Here is a 25,060-nt window from a genome sequence, read left to right as displayed (position 1 = left end):
ATCATATTAGTCACAATAATATCGTATTGGCGATCCGAAAGTCGTGAAATTTCTGTATCTGAACGATCGTAAATGGCAGGAAAACCTTTACGATTTTGATCCTTCTGTGCATGATTTTGGAAGCCTCCCATAGTACTCAATGGCACTCTGCAGCTCCAACCTGGCCCAAGGAAAGTCACGATACTGAAACTTGAATGAATCCGAAACTTTTGTACTCGGCGCAACAATACAATTTTGTCACGTAATTTTTGACGCACAGTAGGAAAAAGTCGCGCAAATTAGCGAAAAAATTAGCAATAATAAACAAGGTACGAAAACTTCGAAAAAATAAGATTTTTTTGTATTCGGAGGCAATCATACTTTGATAAATGGGCCCATTTGTGTGCAATTTCAGTATAATATATTTCATAGCCTTTTTATAACATTAGTAGTGATGAGTGATTTTTTTTCATCAGGCATAAATCTGCAGTGAATTTTCGTGTTTTCCCATTTTTAATTTTTTTCCAATAAAACTACAAGAAAAATTGCCCATTCGGTCAATGCATTTGGAGTAAGAAAAAAAAAAAAGCTTTGGCTAAATGCTGCACCTAATCTAAATCCTAATTTCTTATTCATATCTAAGAAAAATTTGAAACTGAATAATCTGTGATCTGAGATTAGTTAGGGGCTTTACAGCCACGCAATCCTGCAGAAAGTGTTGGGTTTAAAGCCACACAACCCTGCAGAAAGTGTTGGTTTAAAGTCACATGATCCTTCAAAAAGTGTTGGGTTTTGGCTAAATCTAAACCAAGCCCAAGATTCAGTGCATACTTGGATCTAACCCCATATTTATACAATAAGGGGCACATTTACTAATCCTCGAATCCGAATCCAGAATGGGAAAAAAACGGATTGGAAACGAAGATTTTGCGATTTTTTTGTCGCTGTCACGGGTTTTTCGTATTTTGCGCTACTTTTTTGTCGCCGTCACGACTTTATAGTATTTTGCAAAATTTTTGTCGCCATCGTGATTTTTTTGTATTGAGCAATTGTAAACGGCGGAAAAACAAATCCGAATTTTTCGCGACGGCGACGAAAAAGTCGCAGAAAATATACGATAAAGTCGTAACGGCGACGAAAAAGTCGTGCAAAATACGAAAAAATCGCAACGGCCATGAAAAAGTCCTAAAAATACAGATCATTACGAAAAAAACGCATTCGTACACTTTCGGACGTTCGTGGATTAGTAAATGTGCCCCTAGGTGTTGCAGTATGTATTGCAGTAAAGACTACCACCTCATATCAAGAGAACAATCGCTATAAAGCAAAACAATATATAGTAGCTGTTACAACAGAACAATCACTGTTGTAACAGATGACAACTGAATTCAATTTGCACAAAATTGTTTCAGTTGTAACAAAATACAGACGTTTGTCATATCGGCTTATTAGACATCTAACTCTGAGTTGTCATTTGTTTGTTAAATATAATTTGCACCTATAACAAAGAATTCGATTCTCTGAGCTTATTTTGTCAGCAAAATGCTCTTGTATACAAATTCCAGCACGCGTTTCAATGTGAAGAGATTCCAGCTTATTAAATATAAGAGGAACACGGAGAGACAGAAACAAGCACTTTACACAGAACAGATGGCACTTGATGTTTTTTTATCCCCTTTTCATTTAACTTATCAAAGGAATTTAGAATCCAGGTTTGCTTCAGAAATAACATACTTTCAAGCCATCATAGGCTTTTTACAGATTTACTGTACATATGCATCAAACCAAGGAAAAAAACTTCAAGTGGCATTAAGATGTTTTAGATGAAACTAAAGAACAGCTGCATTTCATATTTTCCATGTTATAAAGAATGCTTGTGATATTGGCCACAAAATCCTTGCTATTGTGATGTAGGAATGTGAAGTGAGTACAGGTGGTGATATTTCAGTTTACTTGCTATGCAAAATTTATTCATAGATATTTATTCAACTATTATATAAAGCAATGGAATATGTTAGCTGAAACGTATAGGAGGTTTTTCCCCACACTGTTATCAATACATTCACAAAAACCTGCTGTTAAGTACTTGTCCTTTACATTATTTCCACTATAGCATTCTGGCCTGCCATACACCCAATTCAAACAACAGTAACATATATTAATGAATTAAACAAGCTGATATTTCAACTACCACTGCAGGAAAAGGTGATGTACTGTGTTAGCCAGTCAACATCAGGTAATCAGCTTAAAAAAGGAACGAAAATGTTCTGAAAGCTTGCTATGATTATCTTAGTTAGCCAATAAAGGTATCACCTTTATACCACTTTTGTTATTTTTTATTTCAAAAGGGTTACCCTGTAAACTTCCACTGCCAAACAGAATATGGCTAGCAACGCCATTGTGTGCACATTGAATGATGGTAGGAAAAGGATGTACGCATTTCTGGAAAACATCACACCTATCTATCACCAAAAAAATCTGATTTTATTCAATTTGAAAAACAATACTCCCTGCAATAACTAAATTAAAGGCAAAAACAATTTTATGCTGAGTTTTACTCTGTTCCTTTCGTGGTTTATCAATCACAAAAGAAACATTAATATAGCATAGAGATATAAACTTAGCAGTTATAAACTTTAGGATGGCATAAACTGCAAAGCGTACACTATAGGGGCACATTCATCAAAGTATGAGTTCAAATTAGATACAATAATTTCTGATGATTGCAAATACCACAAAAAATGCTTACGAAAAAATCATATTAGTCACGATAATATTGTATTGGCGATCTGAAAGTCACTAAATTTTCGTATACAAACGATCGTAAATGGCAGGAAAACCTTTCTGACTTTGATCCTTCTGTGCATGATTTTGGAAGCCTCCCATAGGACTCAATGGCACTCTACAGCTCCAACCTGGCCCAAGGAAAGTCACAATACCGAAGCTTGAATGAATCCGAAACTTTCGTACTCGGCGCAACAATACGATTTTGTCACACAAATTTTGACGCAAAGTACGAAAAAGTCACGCAAAGTACGAAAAAGTCGCAGAAAATATGCACCGTATGAACCAATACAAATTGTTTGTATTCGGACTCAATCGTACTTCATTTACTAAGGGTTAGCAAGGAGCAAAGTGCACAGAACACTGCCATATCTTTTTCCTGAATGGCCCTTTGCACCCATGAGGAACATATCTTTGTAACTCTATACTGCACTTCTCCCTTCTTGCATCACTTCATACAGAAGCAATAAGACATTGGTGACATATTTCTCCTGGAATGCCCCCTTGAAAACCAGGAGCACTGAGGGATACAATTTGGAAAAGAGCACAAGACTAACATTTTGTGTAAGGTTTTGTGTAAAGGGGACTAAGGGTTGCTATTTTGGGATCACAGAGCCTCTTTCATATATATTTCTAAACAAGCATAAATAAAGTCTGCAGGTTTTCCCTTTAGATCATTAGATAATTTATTATGAATTTTAATATGTTGCCCCTTATTTACTAAGTAGTCATTACATGTTGTAACTTCTGAAAAAGTAATGGTTTCTAACTGTACTTTTATAGTTATACTGAACTTATGCAACAATCTAGTTGCATAAGGTAGTAAAATCCAGAGACATTAGGATCAAATCAGCAAGTTCTCTCCAAACATGTCTCCTTAGGTTTGCAGTATGGTCTGATCATTGGTTTTGTGGCCGGTTTATAGAATGAATCCAATTTATTCCAGTGCATGGATGGCACATGAAGCCACCATTTGCTCATTTGGTAACCTCATTTTGCAGCAACCACTATGGGCATACAGGCACTCAAGGATCTCCACAGAGGTCATGAAGTTTAAAAGTTAAAAAAAAAATATATATATATATATATGTAATCTGATTCTTATCTACAGTGTTTTGCTACAGTTTTCCAAATGTTTTTCAATACTCTGTCCTTACTGAATATTGTCTTACACTGAAATGTTGTGGTATTTTCGATGTTTGGTAGCATCAGCAGTGACAGAGCCCCTTGTTAGTATAGAAGGACACATTGACGATGCAAAATAGACCTGAAGCAAAACTTGTGCTGTTGTCACCTTACCCTATTATGTGTTTGGTGTTGCCTGAAATTCAGTTTGAGCACATTACATTCAAGTAGTGTTTAGCAGTGGAATTCAAAAGCATCAAAACCTGATGACCCCACATATTTTGTGAAAGTTGTGCCACCTGGTTGATAGGATTTGGTGTGGGTTAAATCGCTTAGAGCTGAAGTTCTGATTAAAAAAATCAGAATTGTGGCTCTTAAAGTTATCAGAATTTGCTTTTTGCCACCCCTGGCAACTTGGGGGCACTGCCAACTCATGGCAGCAGTACACCCCTGTGTGTATATATATATATATATATATATATTTATATATACAGTAGATATACAGTATACTGCAATATGTTTCCACTTGACAGCTCTGATATTTGCCTCTTAAAATGTGTAATTATTTTCTCTTATTAAATATAGGTAGTCAGGTGCCAACAAGTTATTTATTCCAAGAAAAAAGATGCTCAGGAGGTAGGTGACAGCAGTTAAAAGTAAGAGCAAAAAACAATTCTGACCTTTTCTCAGCATTGCCCTAAAGTCTCAGAAAAAAAGTTTTTGTGATATGATTTGGAAAAGCCAGGCTTTCAAAATAACTGGATATGCTTTTTTATATAGAATAAAACATATGTTATTCATTAATTTATATTTTTCTCAAATGAAAAATACCCACTGTGATTCTTTTTAAAATGCTCTCTGTGACATTTAGCGTGCAACAAAGCAGATCGGCAACAGCGCAGACTTTGCAGCGTTCTTTGGTCTCCTTATCCCCTGTGGCTAGCCGTACGTTTTCACACTGTCACAAGTTTTCATTTGTGTGCTGTGAATGTTTTTTTATACTTATTGGAAATGGCAGCCTAAAATCATCTTCACAGCTGCACATGCAGTAAAAATGCCTAAGCTGCTTTTTTTAGCAGTCATGGAATTTGTTTATGGTTCAGCAAACAAAAAATATGGGGAAAAATGGTAACAAATCTGAGTATGTCTGCAGCACTTTCAGTACATATATATGATGCTAATAACTCAATACATGTATTTCTCTTATTCATTACCACCATTAGCCCCAAGCCCCCACTGCAAACCCCTCCCCTGGAAATTGCCCCACCACATACTTCCATAAGTAAAAACTGGGGTAATGGGGTTTCCATGCATAAAATTCAGGTACAGCAGACCTGACTATTCTTCCCTCCCCTGTTCTTGCTATACATGGCTCTGTGAATAGAAAAATCTTACCTCCAATATATAAAAAAATAACCAGTTTTCTGGCCAATCTTTAAGCAATTTGTGTTTAATAAATCTTAATCCCCCAAATGTAATAAAATGCATGTTTGCCCTGATGCAGTAACACATAGCAACCAATGAGATGTTTATTTAAAAGAGATGACCTGTAAATGCTACCTGCTGATTGGTTGCCATAGGTTTTTTTTTTAACTTTTTGGCTTTTATTAGATAGCTCCAAATGGATAATTTACAAACACATCCACTTGTGGACATGCTAAATAAGGACACAAATGTTGTGCTTATTGATGCCATTCATTTAAGCTAAATATGTCCAATCATGTTTCTCGCACTTCTGCACTGAACCTAACAAAAACTGAACTAATGATCTTTCTGCCTAAGCCTGGTCCTACTCCCCCTTTACCATCTCTATCGATGGCACGCTTATCAACCCTGTCAACTCGGCACATTGTTTGGGGGTGACCTCTGATTCCTGTCTTTCCTTCTCTGACCATTTTAAAACCACTGTCTAAACCTGTCACTTTTTCTTACACAATATTTCCAAAATCCACCCCTTTCTTTCTACTTTAATAGCTAGGCTGCTCATGCATGCTCTCATCCTATCCCAACTTGACTACTGTAACATGCTACTAACCGGCCTCCCTAACTCCCATTTCCCCCCTACAGTCTATATTAAATACTGCTGCTAGAATTCTTCTCCTCTCATCCAGGAGAGTTCAAGCCCTTCCACGCTAAAGTCTTTATCGTGGCTTCCTATTAAACAAAGAATAACTTACAAACTCCTTCTCTTAACATTCAAAACCCTCCATTCCTCTGCTCCTCACTACATATCATCTTTTGTGTCTCCATATGTTCCTGACCAACTCCTCCGCCCCTCACAGAGCAATCGTTTGGTTGCACCCCTCATTACTACTGCCATTTCCCGCCTTAAACCTTTCTGCCTTGCTGCCCCTTACATTTGGATGCCATCCCTGATTTCCTCCGAAGAGAATCCTCCCTCACTCTTTTTAAAACTAAACTTAAAGACTACCTTTTGGGGCACTCACATAGCACCTGAACTGGGAACTGGCACTTAGACATTGCAGTGTCACCCACTGTAACCTACAGCACTTATATTCTCCTACTTGTGTCTGTAGCCCATTTAGACTGTAAGCTCTATGGGACAGGGACCTCTATCCTCTTGTGTTTGATTCTTAACTTATTGCACTTTGTATTTATTTGTATTTATTGTTATACTTTGTATTTATCAATTATTTTAATAAGCCCCTGTTGTATTGATCTATTCTACTGTACAGTGCTGTGTACATAAGTAGCGCTTTATAAATAAAGATATACATATTCATTGCTTCCTGCCTTTAGCAAAGAATTGTGTTCATTAATATAACTAACATTACTGATTACTGAGTGAAAACTGTTCATAAACTGGGATTTTGCTTCCAGTTACTCATCCTAAGGACACAAAATATGTCTTGGATTTATGGCTCTGATTTTTTGTCGTATCTGCTGCATAACAGTTCCTGAATCCTGATACATAGGTAATAGAATGGGACATATAGCAATAAATGGTGTGTTACTGCTCACGTTCCTTTAGTGAGCTTTATTGTCTCATTTCATCTTTGTAGTATTTCATCTTTGTTCACAGCAGGTGAATAGTGAATTATAGTTCTGCAGTGGGTTGTATACCTGCAGGCTCCCTGAAAGGCCCTATGGGCTGCTGGTAAGATTTTCAGTCGCAGGTCGGGTTGCGGGTCCTATCCATATTTCTTATCTTATATTACCTATAATATATATATAATATATACCCCCGCCCACTTCTAATGATGTCACTTACAGGTTGCGGATAAAGCAGTTGTAGGTTGGGTCAAGTAGCAGGTCAAAGCAAGTAAAAATGCGGGTCCAGGTTGTGGGTTGCAGGCCAGGGGTCAGGTTCGGGTCTTAAGAAAAGTGGTTCTGCACAGGACTCTTTAGTAAATACCTTATGTTTATGAAGTTTTTAATTCCTTTCAGCCTCATTTCCATAACCTTTTGTTTTACTTTGTTTTAGTTACACTTACAAGTCCTACGTGAGAAGGCCTGTTCCACTATCTTGCACTAAGTTTTAACAAGCATGTTCTGGCTTTGTGGCTGCTTTAATGCTATAAAACCAATGGTTATGGATGCAAAGTTTTCTGTCAGAATATACAGAAATCAGTTTTTTGTTTCTACCCATGTTTTTTCATTTGTTTTTGCTTTTTTTAGGCCATGCTGTATGTTTAACAGAAAGGACTTGAATACATACTGTTTTATTCTTTATTTTATAGTTGAGGGCTTTCAACATGTTTTTTAGACCATTTTACTGTAGCTTTACAGATAATTCTGATACGGATATGAAATCTCAGAGGGTTTTAAGATGCTTTTAAAAGATTAAAGATGTCAATCCACAGGCTGCTAAATGTTGGAAACTCAGCCCCTCCTGACCAAGCTGGCAATACAGTATATTGGCCTGTGTCTGGGGTTTCCTGACAGCTTGCCTGACTAATATCTGGCAGAGAATTCACTGTTTATGTAGCTGTTGTTCCATTCAATGTTTTGACTCCAGCATCTATGATCCCTGACAGTGGGGCTTATTTTGGAGATAGGGAACCTGTTTCTACAGAGTTGCTCCCTGGCTCTGTGGTTTCTAGTTATATGAGTGCCAGCATTTCTTGTGGATATACTGTATATATATACCAGAGGTCCCCAACCTTTTTCTACCAGTAAACAACTATCAAATGTAAAAAAGAGTTTGGGAGCACCATGAAAAATGTTCCTGGGGGTGCCAAATATGGGCTGAAATATGGGCTGTGGTTGGATATTGGTAGCCCTTATGTGGACTGGCAGCCTACAGGAGGCTATGTTTGGCAGTAGTCATTGTTTTGATGCAAATTAAACTTGACTTTAAGCCATTCAATTCAAAAATAAGCACCTACTTTGATGCCTCTGGGAACAACATCCAAGGGGTTGGTGAGCAACATGTTGTTCCTGAGCCACTGGTTGTCAGTATTGTATTTGTAAAGGTAGTGCCAGGTGTCTGCACTGAGGCAATTCTGAAGGGAAAGAAGGCAGTGTGCAAAATGTATGGGAAGGGTGCTCTTGGGTGTCTGAATGATGTGCAAGTTAGGGGAGTGCACCTATATGTCTTCCGTTGTCCCTCCTCTCACAAATACAGTTCTGCCCCATGCAGGCAGTGTTGTAATCATGGGCAATAGCTTCAGGTTTCTGTGTTCCAAACAGAGCTCGCTGCACTACACAAAGTGTGCCACACAGTGTGCCATACTGTGCCCATTTTTGCATTTTGTACACTGCCTTTCTTAGAGTACATGATCACTTTTAGTTTATATTCCAATACAGAGTATTTGTTTGCATTATATAGCATACAAAAATACTATTTAATTTATAGCCACAAAAAGGGTGAAATAGCTCACAGTAACCACATGGGGTTTGGCCCTGACATACAGCATGGATCATACCATTGCAGAACAGCAGGCACTCCCAGACAGGCAAATTAAAAGAACTTCAATACAAGACACAGCCATAGCGTTTTGTGCGCTTAGGTACTTCATTTGTTTGCTTTCGCCAGATAATTAGATGTGATTCATTTTAATTTTTTCTTTAATATTGTGCATTTTCATAAACAGTAATTAAAGTGATACTGGCATCAAAAAAATTCTTATAAAAATATGAACCTACTTCCAAACCTACCTATAGGTCGTGTTGACTGTTTTTCCCTAAAAGTCCTGTTTCTCTACATAAATTCTACTGAAGATCCTGAACCGGACTGTCTGCCAACGCGACTGTACCTTCTCAATCTGTCAACAGGATTATGTCATAAACTGGGAGGATTCAGCTTGCTGTTTGCTTCAAAGAGTTCCCCCTCCCACCCTTGCTCCTCGCATTGCATTGTGAAATAGTGTAGGGACCCATTGGGTTAAGCTCATTATGGCTTTACACCCTACCTCTTCACACCTTTACTGTTATTGGGCAAAGCCCTCTGTACCCAGGTTACAGTTAAAACACTATTCCTTATTGGTTTAGTCTAGTTGTACACGCCCCCTGCAGACTCATATAGTGTCTAGCAGGAGGGTGTGACTTCCTCTTTGGCTGCCTGTCTGCTAACCAACAACAGCTCCACTGAGCCTGGGTGCAGCAACAGGCCCCAGTACAGCCATTATCACCCCAGATACCAACATCCTATCTGGAGAAGTCAGGGACAGGGCCCCGTGAACGAGGCTTAGACAGAATAGCAGTCCTTGTAATAGCACCCTCTAGGAGGAGTGAGTTCAGTCAGATTTATATAGAAAGGGCAGCTCAGCCCCAACTAGAAGACAGCTGGAAGTATTTCTTCCACTAGGCAATGTTGCCTTAGCTTAGGGCCATGGACTAGTGACAGGATACAGGTTAGCATAAAACCTGATCTTTGCCCAGCCGTAGGACTCACAAAGGTTAAAGGTTATCAACCTGGGGATTGACTTCACTATCCAGACTGCCTTCCAAAGTGGTGCCAAGGTGACAGGTACTTTACCCTGCCCAGACTCTACCAAGAGGTGGGATAAACCGGTGGTACCCTCCTTTACTATCCTTAGTGGGTTCTGCTATATCTGCATGTCTCTGTGAGTATTGATCGATCTCTGTGCTTATAACATCTGTCTTGGACAATAAAGAGTTAACAGTTTGATTGCAAGAGCTCCTGGCATCCATCTTATTTAATTTGATCTAACACAGTACCAGTGGAAGTTGTAGTACAACAACAACATCCTCCAGTAGTTTCTCCCATATAGCGGAGGCCCATCCTGATGCATGAGAGTCACATGTAACCAATGCTCTACTACTAGCCTGGTTTTGGTCCAATATAGCCAAATAAGGGTTACATTAGATAGCAAGCAGGCTTAATCTTTCCGTTGCCTACCTGCCTGCTTCAAAGGGCTGCCCCCCCCCCCCCCCGTCTGCTCTTCACACAAAGAATTTAAATAGCAGGCCAGCTTAAGCTTTCCCGTCCCTCCCCATTACACATAGACAACGGAGCTGAGCTTGTCACACACCGGCAGAAAGCAGAAGGGGCGTTGCAGGTTTGTGATTGGGCATATTTATTCACTTGGGAGGCATTTCAATTAAAATCCAGAAAAGGGGAACAAACATGGTCTGTAATTTGTGCTACCATAATTATGAAGCGGAAAAAGTGTGCAGATTCCCTTTAAGGATTAATGTGTACATTATAATTATAATGTAGTCTGAAGCATACATATGTAGCCCACTTTATCTTTAGATGTGGCACTACCTGCTGATCTTTTGCTATACCTGGCGCTTTCAGGAGTCCTGAGCCCCGCTTACTTTGGGGGAACAGCTATGTTTATACTTTGGCGTGCCTCCACCCAGGATAGGGATAGAATGAACTATAACTCCCCTCCTGAGACCTTGATACTGTACTGCTGTGTGGGGACTCCCAGCACTCCTGGCACCTTGCCCCCTCCCTGGGGTAGTTGCTTACCAGGCAGGTGGATCCTCCAGATATGCAGAGACAGGACACTGGATGGATGTTTAACCAGTGGAACTTATTTATTGTCACAGATGTATCAGACAGGCAGGTTACACACAGGAGCAATGAGACAGTCAGGGTATACTCCCTCTTCCTTAAGAGACCCTCTCTCCACGGGGTATTAGCATTGGGGCATCTCCCCTTAACAGATGAACACTCCCCTGGTTGGGAGAAGTGGCAGGCAGTCCAGGCCTCCACTTGCTTAAACTGACAAGGCAAATTTTCCTTAAGCACCCCCTTCACACGAGATAGGTGAAACGCTGCTTGACATCCTCATAAGGGGTATAATACCTGGGATGCGGTTTTTCTACAGTGCGACCACTCTCCAGAGTGTCCTCAATACTAAAATAGCGGGGCTTGGGGTTGTACTTTCCACAGCTCTGCACCGCGTGTTTTAGAACGGTGCGGCCCCACCACCACTCCTGTTCAGTGGCTCGCACGAATTTCCAAGCTTGCCTGCTCTTGGCTCTGTCAGAGCTACTTAGGATATTGAGGGGCATCTTCTTTTTCCTCTGGATCTCCTCCACGACCCACTCTTCCAGCATATGCCCCATCCTCTCATATACCCACAAGGGGGCATAGGGCATGTAATAGCCCCACATCATGTGCACCCTAAAATTTATCACCCGCTGGATCCTAGACACTGAGCGGAACACTGCTGGGTCTGCCTGTCCAGGCAGCACCCAAAACTGCTTTTCCTCCTGTGGGCTTATTTTGGGAGGTGCCACAAAGCTGGAAGGGGAAGCAAACATAGGGCCCACGTCTGCTGTGGCCTCTTCCCCAGAGTCATCACCCCCTGGGGTGTACTCACTAGATGAGTGAATCCCCCCCCGTGATAGGAAGGTGGCCGCCGGTCAGTTGGGGCATCCCTCAGGGACTGCAAATAAGATGGCGGTGCTAGGACTTCCTCCTGACCCGTCTCAGAGGGCGCTGGTGATGGGGGTCCCATGAATTCCTCCCACTCTTTGTCCCTAGTTCCTTGGTAGCGGCCCCGCCTGGGTCCCCGCCGGCTCTTCCGACCCCTGGGGCAGGTAGCCTGGGTAGCATCACCCCCTGCCAGTACATCTGGTCTAACCCACGAGTCACTCAGGGTCCCCTGGGTACTCACCGCCTCGGCCGCAGCTTCCACCGCCCAATCAACAGTGGCGGGAGCGCTGGCCCACTCAGATTCACCCTCTGCACCGGTAGCTGTTTCCTCCGGTTCAGCCTCTGGGTGAATTTCCTCTCCCTCCGGTTCGGCCGCCGGATCCGTAGCGTCCCCCTCCTGGGTGGAACTAGGGAGGGCAGCAGGACTTCCCCGCGAATCCGCCTCCTCCTCATCACTGAGGGTGATCGCGGCATAGGCCTCGTCCACGGCCTCGATCTCCAGCACTTGCTGGCCTCGGGGACCTGCTCCAAACGGGCCACTCCAGTATGGCCGGTCACAGGTTGTGCACAGGGCCCCGGGGTGCTTCATAGACCCGAAGGATTCGGCTTCACAGCCCCCACAGAGAGGCACCATCCAGTGCAAGGTGTCGTGTACTTTCATTTCGGCAAAGCTGCCGGTCCAGATGAAACGCCGACCGGTGTCCTCCATCCGCACCCCCGGTCTCCTGGATGGTTTGGGTAGCGTTGGGGATCCAGACCCCGAGGATACAGGCTTGCTTTGGTTGGGCATGCTGATGGCTCTCTTCCAACGCGCAGCTCCTTCCCCTAGGACAACCACACACGATCTGCTCAAAATGGCCGCGGTGACGTCACCGGCCAAGTCGCGCCCACCCAGTTTGGCGCACTTTCTCAGCCACACGGTTGGCTAGTCGCTCTAAGGGGCGGCTCCACCAATCAGGAATGTTCTGCCTCCTCCCCCTCACGGGGCCTTCCACGGAATTTCCCGGGTCTGTTTGGCGCCACAGTCCTGCAATCTGATTGGCCCAGAGCAACTCCTCTGCTCTTTTTGGCGCCAATTCTCCTTCTCTGGATACAGATTCAGGGTGCCCAAACTTTATCCCATACGGAGGTCAGGCTTCTACAGTCTCACTAGGCCTAAACACTGCTATGGCCCTTCTCTTGCTGTTCTTTTTGCTGCTGTTTCGAAATCTCAGCAGTGCCTCCAAATGTAGCCCACTTTATCTTTAGATGTGGCACTACCTGCTGATCTTTTGCTATACCTGGCGCTTTCAGGAGTCCTGAGCCCCGCTTACTTTGGGGGAACAGCTATGTTTATACTTTGGCGTGCCTCCACCCAGGATAGGGATAGAATGAACTATAACTCCCCTCCTGAGACCTTGATACTGTACTGCTGTGTGGGGACTCCCAGCACTCCTGGCACCTTGCCCCCTCCCTGGGGTAGTTGCTTACCAGGCAGGTGGATCCTCCAGATATGCAGAGACAGGACACTGGATGGATGTTTAACCAGTGGAACTTATTTATTGTCACAGATGTATCAGACAGGCAGGTTACACACAGGAGCAATGAGACAGTCAGGGTATACTCCCTCTTCCTTAAGAGACCCTCTCTCCACGGGATATTAGCAGTACTACACGCCAGATGATTCCCTTTAGGGGTTCCCTCCGGTACTTCTCGCCAGAAGCCCCTCTCTAGGGCACTTCCCGGTACTACACGCCAAGCGGACACCCCCTCAGCAGACCTCACCCCGGTACTTCCACTTGGATACCCCTGGATTAGGCTAATCTCCTATACTTAGCACTTTATACCCTGACTCCAGCTATGAATGCTGGTGGATCTTAATCCATTACACCTCCTGTCGGGGCCACGCTGCCCAACTAGATAACCTGCCTCCCACTCCTAGAGTGGTCTATAACAAATCTCTAACTGTCTAATGCTAACCTGTGGTATACCTCTTATCCAAGAGGGGTCCCAGGCTGAAAGACCTGAAGGCACATGGCTGCACAGCCTTATATACTGTGTGCACCCTGTGGCCTAACTATTGAACTGCAGGGAAGCTAAATCCCAGTTAACCCTTATAGTGCCAAACCACCCAAGGTGTCCCACTACTAAAGTGTTACCCTCCCTGGGGTCTATCCTGGGGGCAACCAACCTAGGGGACCCAATTTCTAGCGAACCCTACACATATGCTAGAGATCCATCTGTACATTTGGGGGGACATTTCTTAATGTACGAACGCTCCGAGCGTATTTTCGTACCTTGCGACAAAATTTGTGCAAAAATATCGTATCGTCACACCGAGTACGAAAGTTTTGGATTCATTCAAGCTTTGTTATCGTGACAAGGGCATTTTTCCAGGCAGTAGTAACTCATAGGGGTGCATCTTATCATAAAGTAGATAAATAAGATCTATGAATTTCCTCAGCCCACAGAGGCCATATGGTAGACTGCAAGCACAAGCGCCTGTGCACTCCAACTGTGGGCTATTAATATGATAGTTACTAAACCTATTCCCATGACAAGGGCAAAGGTGTACAAGGGCTTTGCTTTGCGTGTTATAGAACCAACTGCAAACATAAGTAAAGAAATAACAGCTAAAGAGCACATTAAGGGGAAGATTTATCAAAATGTGAGTTTAGAGCTCAATACATAAAAACTCACCCATGTTCTATTCATTCCTATGGGATTTTTAGAAGTGTATTTATCAATAGGGGAAAGTTAGAACTCACCATTTCATAAATACAACTCTTTAAATCCCATAGGAATGAATAGAACATGGATGAGTTTTTATGTATTAAGCTCTAAACTCACATTTTGATAAATCTGCCACTAAGGGGCACATTTACTAACCCACGAACGGGCCGAATGCGTCCGATTGCGTTTTTTTCGTAATGATCGGTAATTTTGCGATTTTTTTCGGCGTCTTTACGATTTTTGCGTAAAAACGCGAATTTTTTGGCGTCTTTACGATTTTTGCGTAAAAACGCGAGTTTTTCGGCGTCTTTACGAAAGTTGCGCAAAGTCGCGATTTTTCCGTAGCGTTAAAACTTGCGTGAAACGTCGCGCCTTTTAAGTTTTAACACTACGAAAAAGGCGCGACTTTGCGCGCAAGTGTTAACGCTACGAAAAAATCGCGACTTTGCGCAACTTTCGTAAAGACGCCAAAAAACTCGCGTTTTTACGCAAAAATCGTAAAGACGCCGAAAAACTCGCGTTTTTACGCAAAAATCGTAAAGACGCCGAAAAAAACACAAAAAATACGAAACAGTCGCAAAATGTTCGTTTCCAATCGGAATTTTTCCAATTCGGATTCGAAATCGTGTCTTAGTAAATCAGCCCCTAAGAGTAGAGTTTAAAGTTTAATACATAAAAACTCCCTTCCGTTTTATTCATTCATATGGGATTCTTAGAAGTGTATTTATAAAATGGGGAACTTTAACCTTCACCCATTGATAAATATGCTTCTAAAATCCCATAGGAATGAATAGAACATTGGTGAGTTTTTATATATCAAGCTCTAAACTCACATTTTCATAAATCTGATCTATTGAGAGCAAATATGCATATACAATTTCCTTTTAAATTGCATGCTCTATTTTTTTCACTAAAAACCCTAAAATTGAGCAAGGCACAATATTTAACCTATTTTTACTGTGTGTTCAGCTTTTATTTTTATCTTTACTTCCCCTCTAGCAGATTTGAGCAGAAACCAGGGATCTAGCTTTTCTTGTGACTTTCAAAAAAGATGAACTATATGATTTATCAAATTCTAGGCTACAGATTTGGTTTATTGCTCTGCACAGCACAGTAGGAAAGACATTATTTTTGCTGGGGCTGGAAGGTCATATAATGTGTCATGTTTGCTGGTTTTATGATATTTTCTTGTCACGGCGCAAGACTGCTGTTTCCTAGCCAGAATTCATCAGTAATGTCGAAAAAAGAACAGATACACATACATTTTCCCAGTAAGAAAATGCTCTTAAACATCATGGTAAAAATGAACATTTTGAGCTATATAATTTGCAGTAAGTAAAAATAAACCAATTTTGACTGCAAGACATTTTCTATTTTGTTAAAATGTTAAAACGGAAGCAGAAGTTGACAAACACATTTTCAGCATAAAAAAATAGAACTTGTCACTGTTGATTTTGGCTTCAGTTAAGGTCATGCAACTGCCAAACTAAAGAAAACAGTTTAGTAAAAGAGGCATAAAAGACTTGAGAGTTACTGCTTGCAAGATAAAATAGCAAATGTCACAGTTTGTTGATGTTTTATGAAAAAGAGGGACCAGGTGTGGGCCAACTGTGAGGCACCCTAGGCAGAGCCCTCCTGGATCATATGTCCCAATTGATGAATGTTTGATAATTGTGCTGCCGAGTCAGGGACCTGACATTTCTTTTCTTTCACCCAGGGCCAGACTAAGGGTAGGCAAGGCAGAATAGGTATGTGCCCAGCGCCCCTCCACAGTTGCACCCTAGGCACCCTAGGCATATTACTTCCCCTAGTTCCAGTCCTGACAGCAACATATGAAGTCAGCCAGGAGGAAAAATATTCACCAAGGCCATGGGTGTTGGACTTTTCCACTTTAAGTCCTCTTTTGCAGGTTCAGTTTTTGCCCAGGGACCCCTTTAGCTAATAACAAGTTTACAGCCATAGAAAACATTGATGTATAGTGTAAGGTATTCATTAAGAGCTCCAAGAATATATAGGATAATGAATGTTTTCACCTGTAATGTCAATAGAGGTATGGGATCCGTTATTAGGAAAGCTAAAATGGCAGCTGCTATCTTAAACAAACACTTTAAGGGCTCTTTACTTATGTATGGTAAAGCTTTCTACAGAATAAATATAGCGTTCTAGGTGGCACTAACTTGGTGAATCTATTGGCAGTAAAATGCCAAAATGACTTTCCTTCTCCTTTGATTAAATATTTTACAATTTTTAAAACATATTTCCTTTTTTTCTCTGTAATAATAAAAATGTACCTTGTACTTGATCCCAACTAAGATATAATCAGTTTAGTTTAACTATTATTTACACATCTTTGACCTGACAAAGTATGGAGATTCAAATTGCAGAAAGACCCCTTATCCAGAAAGCTCCAGGTCCTAAACATTCTGGATAACAGGTCTCATACCTGTACCTATTAAGCCATTTGTCACCCAATGGCAACTCAATCCTTGTTGTTCTAATATAAAAAATCCTTAATAACTGGATATAAAAGAACCGCTATTTCTACTGAAAGAATTAAGCAACTGGTAATGTATATGCTAAAATATGACCCATCAAACTGGCATAGACATATGAAAAATGTTCCCATTTAGATATTTTCCCATTTTAAATATTTTAACTTAAGTCATAATTTGGTGAAGTTCTCCATGTTCACTCACTGAACATGAGACAAAAAATGTAGGTTCTAACTATAATATTAAGAATACTTAAATAAGAGTGAAGGATACTTAAAATGGCAGTGTTTTATGATGATTATCTATAGTACACACCTGTTATAAAAAAATAAATATTTACAAAAATGGCTTCATGTATGTGAAACATTGTTTAAAATGTGTGTATGCATAATTTTATTTTTATAATTAAGTGTTATAGCGACAAGAAAATGCAGATGGTATTTAGTGCTGCCGGTTACAGTGGGTGACACTGCAATATAAGTGCCAGTTCCTAGTTCAGGTGCTATGCAAGTGCCCCAAGAGGCAGTCTTTGAGTTTAGTTCTGAAGAGACTGAGGGAGGATTCTTTCTGGGGGAATTCAAGGATGGCATCCAAATAAAAGCAGCAAGGAGAAGGGTTTCATACTTATTGTACAGCGCTGCGGAATATGTTGGCGCTTTATAAATAAATGTTAATGTAATGTAATGTAGGTGGTTTTGTTTAATACTGTATATTATTAGACGGGGCACTGCTGCCATGAGGCTGAGATACTCACATCAGGCAAGAGCACACGGCAGGTTACCTGGGGTGGCAAAAATCCGCTCCTGGTAATTTTTAAATCAGTATTTTGGCTCTTTTAGTGCAGAGAGCGCAAAAGCGAGGGGGGAGGCATCATCTTGGCCGCCTCAGGCAGCTAGGACCCCTAAGGTGGTGTTGTTATTAGAGGCCTGCAGTTTTCAGTGGAAACATTTCCCTTTAAATGGCTTAATGGCCATAACTATTGGTAGCAATGGATATTATAAAAATGAGGGATGCACAGAATCCACTATTTTAGGATTCGCCTGAACCCCAAATCCTTCATGAAAGATTTGCCGTATGATGATCCAAATGCTAATTTGCACATTCTAAATAGCCTATCAAAGGGTTAACGAGAACTGTGCACAGGGTGTGGTTAAAAACCTTCAACTTCCATGTTTATGTGATGAAAAGTCATGCAATTGTAATGATTTGGATTGGATGTCACACGCATCAGAAACATACACAGATGCACACTACATTTTCGCCATTGAAATATTCACAAATTTTTCATACATACAGGCTGGTGCCATTTTCTATATTTATATGTACAAAAAAAAGAAAAGAGTGGATAAAAAATAGCCATGCTAAACTAACCCAGGTACATTAAAGGTACCTTTTGTTCTGGGATCATAGTACAGGTATATGACCTGTTATCCAGAATGCTTTGGACCTGAGGTTTTCTGGATAAGTGGTCTTTCCAGAATTTGGATCTCCATACCTTAAGTCTACTACAAAATCATTTAAACATTAAATAAACCCAATAGGATTGTTCTGCCCACAATAAGGATTAACTCTATCTTAGTTGGGATCAAGTCCAAGGTACTATTTTATTATTAGAAAGAAAAAGCAAATCATTCTTAAAAATCTGAATTATTTGATTAAAATTGAGTCTATGGGAGATGGCCATCCTGTAATTTGGAACTTTCTGGATAAATGGTTTCCAGATAAGGGATCCCACACCTGTAAATATAAAATCAACAGGATGTTTTGGGGAAGGGGGGAGCCTTAATATAAAACAGTGGTTAATAGGAGAAAGTAATCCCAAGATGTTTTAGAAATCAGGCTCTTCTTGAATGAATTGAAAAACATAGTTGACCTCTAAATGGCCCCTACTGGGATTTAGAGACATTAACTGACAGGAAAATATATCTGTATGGCTAATGGTTCCTAATGTTTTTCTATTTTTCTTCCATTCTTCCCCATTACTTTATTTGCAGCATATTTGAAGGAACAACAACAACAATGACCTACATTTAATGCAATGATCAGTGTAAATGAAAGAGGTTGAATTAAATGTGCAGGCTTCACTTTAAGGTATTGTCTCTTAAGCCCTTCATTCTCTATTCTTTTTGATAAGTCTCACTGGACTGATATTGCCTGTGGCTTAAGCATCTTGAGAGAAGCAGGGGAAAGTTGAAGGAGACAGAGAAAAATATTGATAAACAGTCAGCCCTCAAAGTTTAATAGCTGACAGATACAGGGAAAATGAATTTGTTACTTCAGGGTAAAAAGATAATTCATTTCTTGTATGAATCTGGATGTACTGCTCAGTATATTATATTTCACCTTTTTGAAAAATATATGACCCAATTTATCTTTTTAGTCTTAAAATTACAAAAGCTACTGAACAATATTTTGAAGCGTTTTTTTTCTTTTAAAGATACTGCCTATTTTACATTACATTATATATATATATATATATATTGCATATACATGTAGGCACATATAGGGGCACATTCATCAATGTGCGAGTCCGAATACAAAAAAATCATATTTTTTCTAAGTTTTAGAACTGTGTGTATTTTCTGTGATTTTTTTGTTAATTTGTGCAACTTTTTCAATTTCCACAACAATTTGTGCGAAAAAATCATATTTGTCACAACAAGTACAAAAGCTTCGGATTCATTCAAGCTTCGGTATCGTGACTTTCCTTGGGACAGGTTGGAGCTGCAGAGTGTCATTGAGTCCTATGGGAGGCTTCCAAAATCATACACTGAAGGTTCAAAGTCAGAAAGGTTTTCCCTCCGCAAACAATCGTTTCAATTTTCGTATTCAAACAAAAAGCATTTTTGTGACATTTGCGATCATCGGAAATTCAGATTTATCATCGTTATTCAGATTCATACCTTAGTGCAGGGTCCAGGGACCGGTGCCGGGCCGTGCTGAACCGGGCCACCTCTGGTCCCAATAACCTGTGATCCCAACACCCAGATGCGTTACACAGCCATGACAATAGCTATGCGAAGCCCAGGAAGATTTCTACTGATCACAACAAGGACCAAAGTACTTTATTAGTCTGTATGTAATAATAATACTACGGTAATAATAAAGTGCATAGTATAAAATTTAACTAGCACTAGTTGCGCCACACCCCCCATACCCGGTCCTTGGAAAAATTGTCTTGCTTGAAACTGGTCCGTGGTGCAAAAAAGGTTGAGAACCACTGCCTTATTGAATCAGCTCCATAGGGTTAATAGCCCCTATGGCTTTAAATCTCTACAGGTTCAGTTCCCTCAGTTGCTGGGCAGAAGGGAATGTATCTAAGCAAGTTAATTTACATATGTCTGCTATTGGCTAGCGGTAGGGTGACCAATTCCTGCTTCAGTTTGATTTAGTGCTGGGAAAGGAGAGGCACTTCCTCTTTGCTTCCACCTGAGGAATGGCCCCAGTTTAAGTCGGGGAACTGGGCCCTGGCAATGGGACATTAGATAGTGGCAGGTGTAGCTCCCATACCAGTACACTCTAAGGCAGTTAGGGTTGAGCTAGAAAAAGCCATTCTAAGCTCCAACATAGAATTGGCAGATTTGGAGGTATCTCTCCCAGGCCATATTGGGATCCCAGTGGGTATTGAATCAGATTTCACGGAGGTGGTCTAAGCCATTATGGGGTGTTACAGAGGTAAAGTGAAATTCCTGCCAATCTGTCCTCAGGGGAGTGTCAACCTGTATTAGGCTCTACATTTGATGTTGCCTGTCCCATTTGTCTCTGAGAAATTGTGCTAAAACCCCTTGGATGATTTTTTTTGTTTTATTTATTTAACAAATTCTCCAAATAAATGACAATTTATCCCAACACAACTATTGCCATAATACTGCCAGGGTGTTGATATTGATTCTAAATGATTTAATTAGCCACATGGAAAACAACATATGTTTAGGACAATAATAATAGGTATTTCATTGCATTACTAAATCTGAGAAAACATTTACGTGACTAATAGCTCAGTAGCTTACACATCTAATTGCTGGACTCAATTCTTCTACAGGTTTCTAATCAGACAAGTGCAATTTCAGTAACATTGTCACTAGTATTTAGGCTGGCCCTATACAGACCAGCATTGTTGGCCAAAGATGAGACCATAGGGCTCATTTATTAAAGGGCTAAATTGTTAAAATTATATATATATTTTATCCACAAGCTACATTCTTTGCCACAATTCCAGCAGAATTGCACCCTTTAAATTGTGTGCCTACTATTCAGTAAATGTGTACTTACCTGCCACACTGCTAAATGCAAGTCTCTAACCCCCACCTCAATTATCTGCCGAATATCAGATTGGTGCATGAAAAGACAACTTGGCTCACAATGTGACAACAAATTGGTCACAGGTCCAATGAGTCACCGAAAAGAAAGATGGAAATCATGAACTGAGAAGTGATAGGTAAAGATAAACCTGATTATTAAAAATTAAAGAATGTATTAAGATATTTTGCAAAGAGGAAAGCTTGGAACTGAAAGGTGGAAAACAAGTGTTTTAAAATAATATGCCGGATGGTAAAAAGTAAATTCAAATGTTAGCAACCCTTACTTGAGATTGATAAATAGCTTACAAGAATTACTTGGGTTTTGTTGTTGCTAGAGGGTTTATTTATAATAGTGTGCTGAATGTACTGTGTTTTCATCAAAGCAAATGTAAAATCTGCCATAATATAGCTGCCCTGTTTGAGTACATACCATATGTAAAGGTTTTGGATGTACTATTTATAGTGCCAGAGTTAAGCCACAGTTAAATGGAACTGTTGCAATCCATTTGTATGTTTGCAAAACTACTCAGCTAGTAAATGTATAAATGAAGCAGTGTAGGAAATTGTGCAACAAATTGTATCTTCTCAGCCTCTTCACAGTTTTAAAATGTTGCGTTCATAAGACGATTGGCTTTGTATAAAACAGAGATCTGTATTTCTGCACTTACACCATTTTATAAATACTGTATGGCCCTTGAGTAAATGCATTAGACAATTTCTCTCCCATTAATTATAATGTAGATTATCTATATCTAGAAAGTAAAGATAGAAATATTTACAATTAGAGCTTGATATTTTCTCACAATATAGACTTGTACACTATGGCTGAATAGGTAGAAAAATGTCAAGAAGAAAAGAAAAGTCTTTCACCTAGGTCATAAATATAAGACTCAATGTAAAAGATTAAATTTCAGCCAACTCAGTTATGAAAAAGGATTTTTGAAGAAAAACAATGCCAGGCAACTTTAGCAAAGCTTTATAAAATGCATATAAAACAGATTCTAGGCATGCAAACCTAAGTCTGCCTGGAAAGAAATTCTTGTTTTGAGCCCACCTTGAATTCAGCAAAAACATTTGGCAATTAGCAAAAGGAAGCCACCAGGAAACCAATGGAAAAGATTAATTTAAGATCAACCAGATTATTTGCCTTACAATTAAAATTTGCAAACTGGAGAAGTTTCACCAGCATCTTAAGAATAATTTCTGTACCGTAAGTACAGTCAGTTTATTGAGTTCCATACCAAAGAAGGAGATTCATATCTGAGGTTTTTTGGATGTCTTTTAGCATTTGGCTATGATTACTAAGCAAATAGAAAGTAGCTTACCCATGTAGATTTATCTCCTTCCACCTGCTGACTTTGGCCAGCAAATAAAGCATTTTAGCTATAGGAACTTGTTTAAAAAAATGCCCCTTATTTTTATATTTACCCAATTCTCAGGTTCAGTGCCATCCACTGGAGGCATGAGTAAGCACCAACTATTTCTTACATGTACAGTATACCTAGTGGTGGCCAATACAACTAATAAAATGCACAAAAGTGAGGAAGAAATGGAGCATGTGCAGCCTGCCCTGACTCTGCAATAAGCATACAGCAGAACAGCACTGAAACCATAACTTTGGTAAACACTTTAATAGTCAAATATAAAGACATCTTATAAAGATTTTAATAATTATTGAGACACCTCAATAGTTTTTTCAAACATAGTAGTTTGCTACCAGTCAAGTGGGCCTGCTGCAGCATTATTACATCTGTTGGAATAAGCATGTTTTAAGGTAAGTACCTATTAATCGTTTTGGCAATAAGTAAAGCATAGGAAGCAACTGAACAAAACAAAAACATCCCTTTTAACAGTGATTTGGCACCTGGCCTTCTGGGGGGTTTTGTTGACTTTTTTCTGGATTAAATTGCAGAACATTATGGAAATGGGTGCACAAACTGCTAAAAAATTTGTGAAATGGCAAAAAATGTATGAAAAGTCAAAAGGCAATGGGAGTGTCAATGGGAGATAAACATGTAGATAACCATGTCAATAAAAGTAGATAAACATGTTTTGTGGCATTTTTCTCACATTTTTTTTGGCTGATTTTTTTTTTGTGACAAACTATTTTCTCAAGTCCACGAAAAAAAATCACCAATGGCAAAATGTGGAATTTCTCTGCGTACCCATGCCATGCCGTATCCATCCAAAAATTTGCCGATCACTAAAGAAAATACTAGAATTTATTTCTCTTTTTTTTAACCTGCATTGCTGTATATATGTAATGCATAATAATACAGTGCTCTCTATTTTGGCACAGAACTGAAGTTTGAATTTATTTCACCTTTTGCAATATTTGCTATTGTAACTGCTCTTTAAGAGGGGGCTGGATGAGTTCTTGAACAAGCATAGTATCCAAGGCTATTGTGATACTAATATCTACAGTTAGTACTGATGTTTGTAAATATAGTTTATGTATGTGTTGGTATAGATTGGTAAGTATAGGTCGTGTATGCTGGGTTTACTTGTAAGGGTTGAACTTGAACTGGATGGTCTTTTTTCAACCCTATGTAACTATGTATGTTCTGTCTTTCATTTGTCTTTGCTGTTTCCAAAAAGAATAACAGTTGTGGGGAAGAACATGTTGCTATTTGTATAAAATAATTTCATTCTTTTAATATCTACTCTTTCCATCAGTATTCTTACACTCTGAGGCTTATGAATTGTTTTGCTAATGCAATCTCCCTTTACAAAAAGTATGACAGACACAGGAAACAATCCTAGAAGAAAGTATAGTTCATTCATTCCTAAGGGAACTGAGAGACCTTGGCAATATTCATGAGATTGGTGTGAGTGTGAAAATTATATGGGATTCTTTGCATACAGCAGTAAATAACAGATTTGCTACAAAATACTGTGATGTGGAAAAGTAATATTCTATTCTCTGTATACCATACAACTCCTAGAATGTGTTCTTATTTTGTAGAGATATTTGTGTGAATAGATTTTTACTTTCACCTTCATTTCTCCCACAGCTTTTGTGTTTGTCCGGCAATCTATCATTTTTATGCTTGCCTGGACTGCAGGGTATCTATGCACAGCCTACAAACACAGCAAAATTACAGCTGTTGATACAAAGTGCAATTCAGCCAAAATGCAGTTCCTTCTTATATTTATTATAGGTTTTTTTCATTATTTTCCTGAAAAAAGGTTTTTTTTGTAATTTACATTGCATTTAGTACTGATCATAGCTTCTATTTATAGCTCGACTAGTCTTGAATAAAAACATGCAACATTCTAATACACTTTCACACTTCCTACCCAAAAACCTACCCAAAACCTACCCAAAAACCACTTTTGAATATGGGTTAAATCTCAAGAATTCTATAGCTTCTATCTATCGCTTGCTGTACTTCTGATTTGTTAAAGTCTATTACACCTTGTCTATTTTGTAAAATGTATTAACCAAAAAATGATAAAAAAAAGGCTAAGTGTATGGCTGTGTGGTGTACTGATCTTTGCACAAACAGTTTTGGAATATAGGTATGGGATCCCTTATCCGGAAACCCATTATCCAGAAAGTTCCAAATTACGAAAAGGCCATCTCTCATAGACTCTATTTTAAATAATTCTAATTTATTTTTTTTTTAATTATTTTCTTTTTCTCTGTAGTAATAAACCAGAACCTTGTACTTAATCCCAACTAAGATATAATTAATCCTTATTGGAGGCAAAACAATCCTATGGGGTTTATTCAATATTTTAAATGATTTTTAGCAGACTTAAGCTATAGAGATCCAAATTATGGAAAGATCCCTTATCCAGAAAACCCCAGGTCCCCAGCATTCTCATACCTGTACTAGATGTTC

This window comes from Xenopus tropicalis, chromosome 2 (assembly GCF_000004195.4).
Source record: "Xenopus tropicalis strain Nigerian chromosome 2, UCB_Xtro_10.0, whole genome shotgun sequence".
Taxonomy (NCBI): Eukaryota; Metazoa; Chordata; class Amphibia; order Anura; family Pipidae; genus Xenopus; species Xenopus tropicalis.
The sequence above is the reverse complement of the archived record's forward strand: the minus strand, read 5'-3'. Positions refer to the sequence as shown.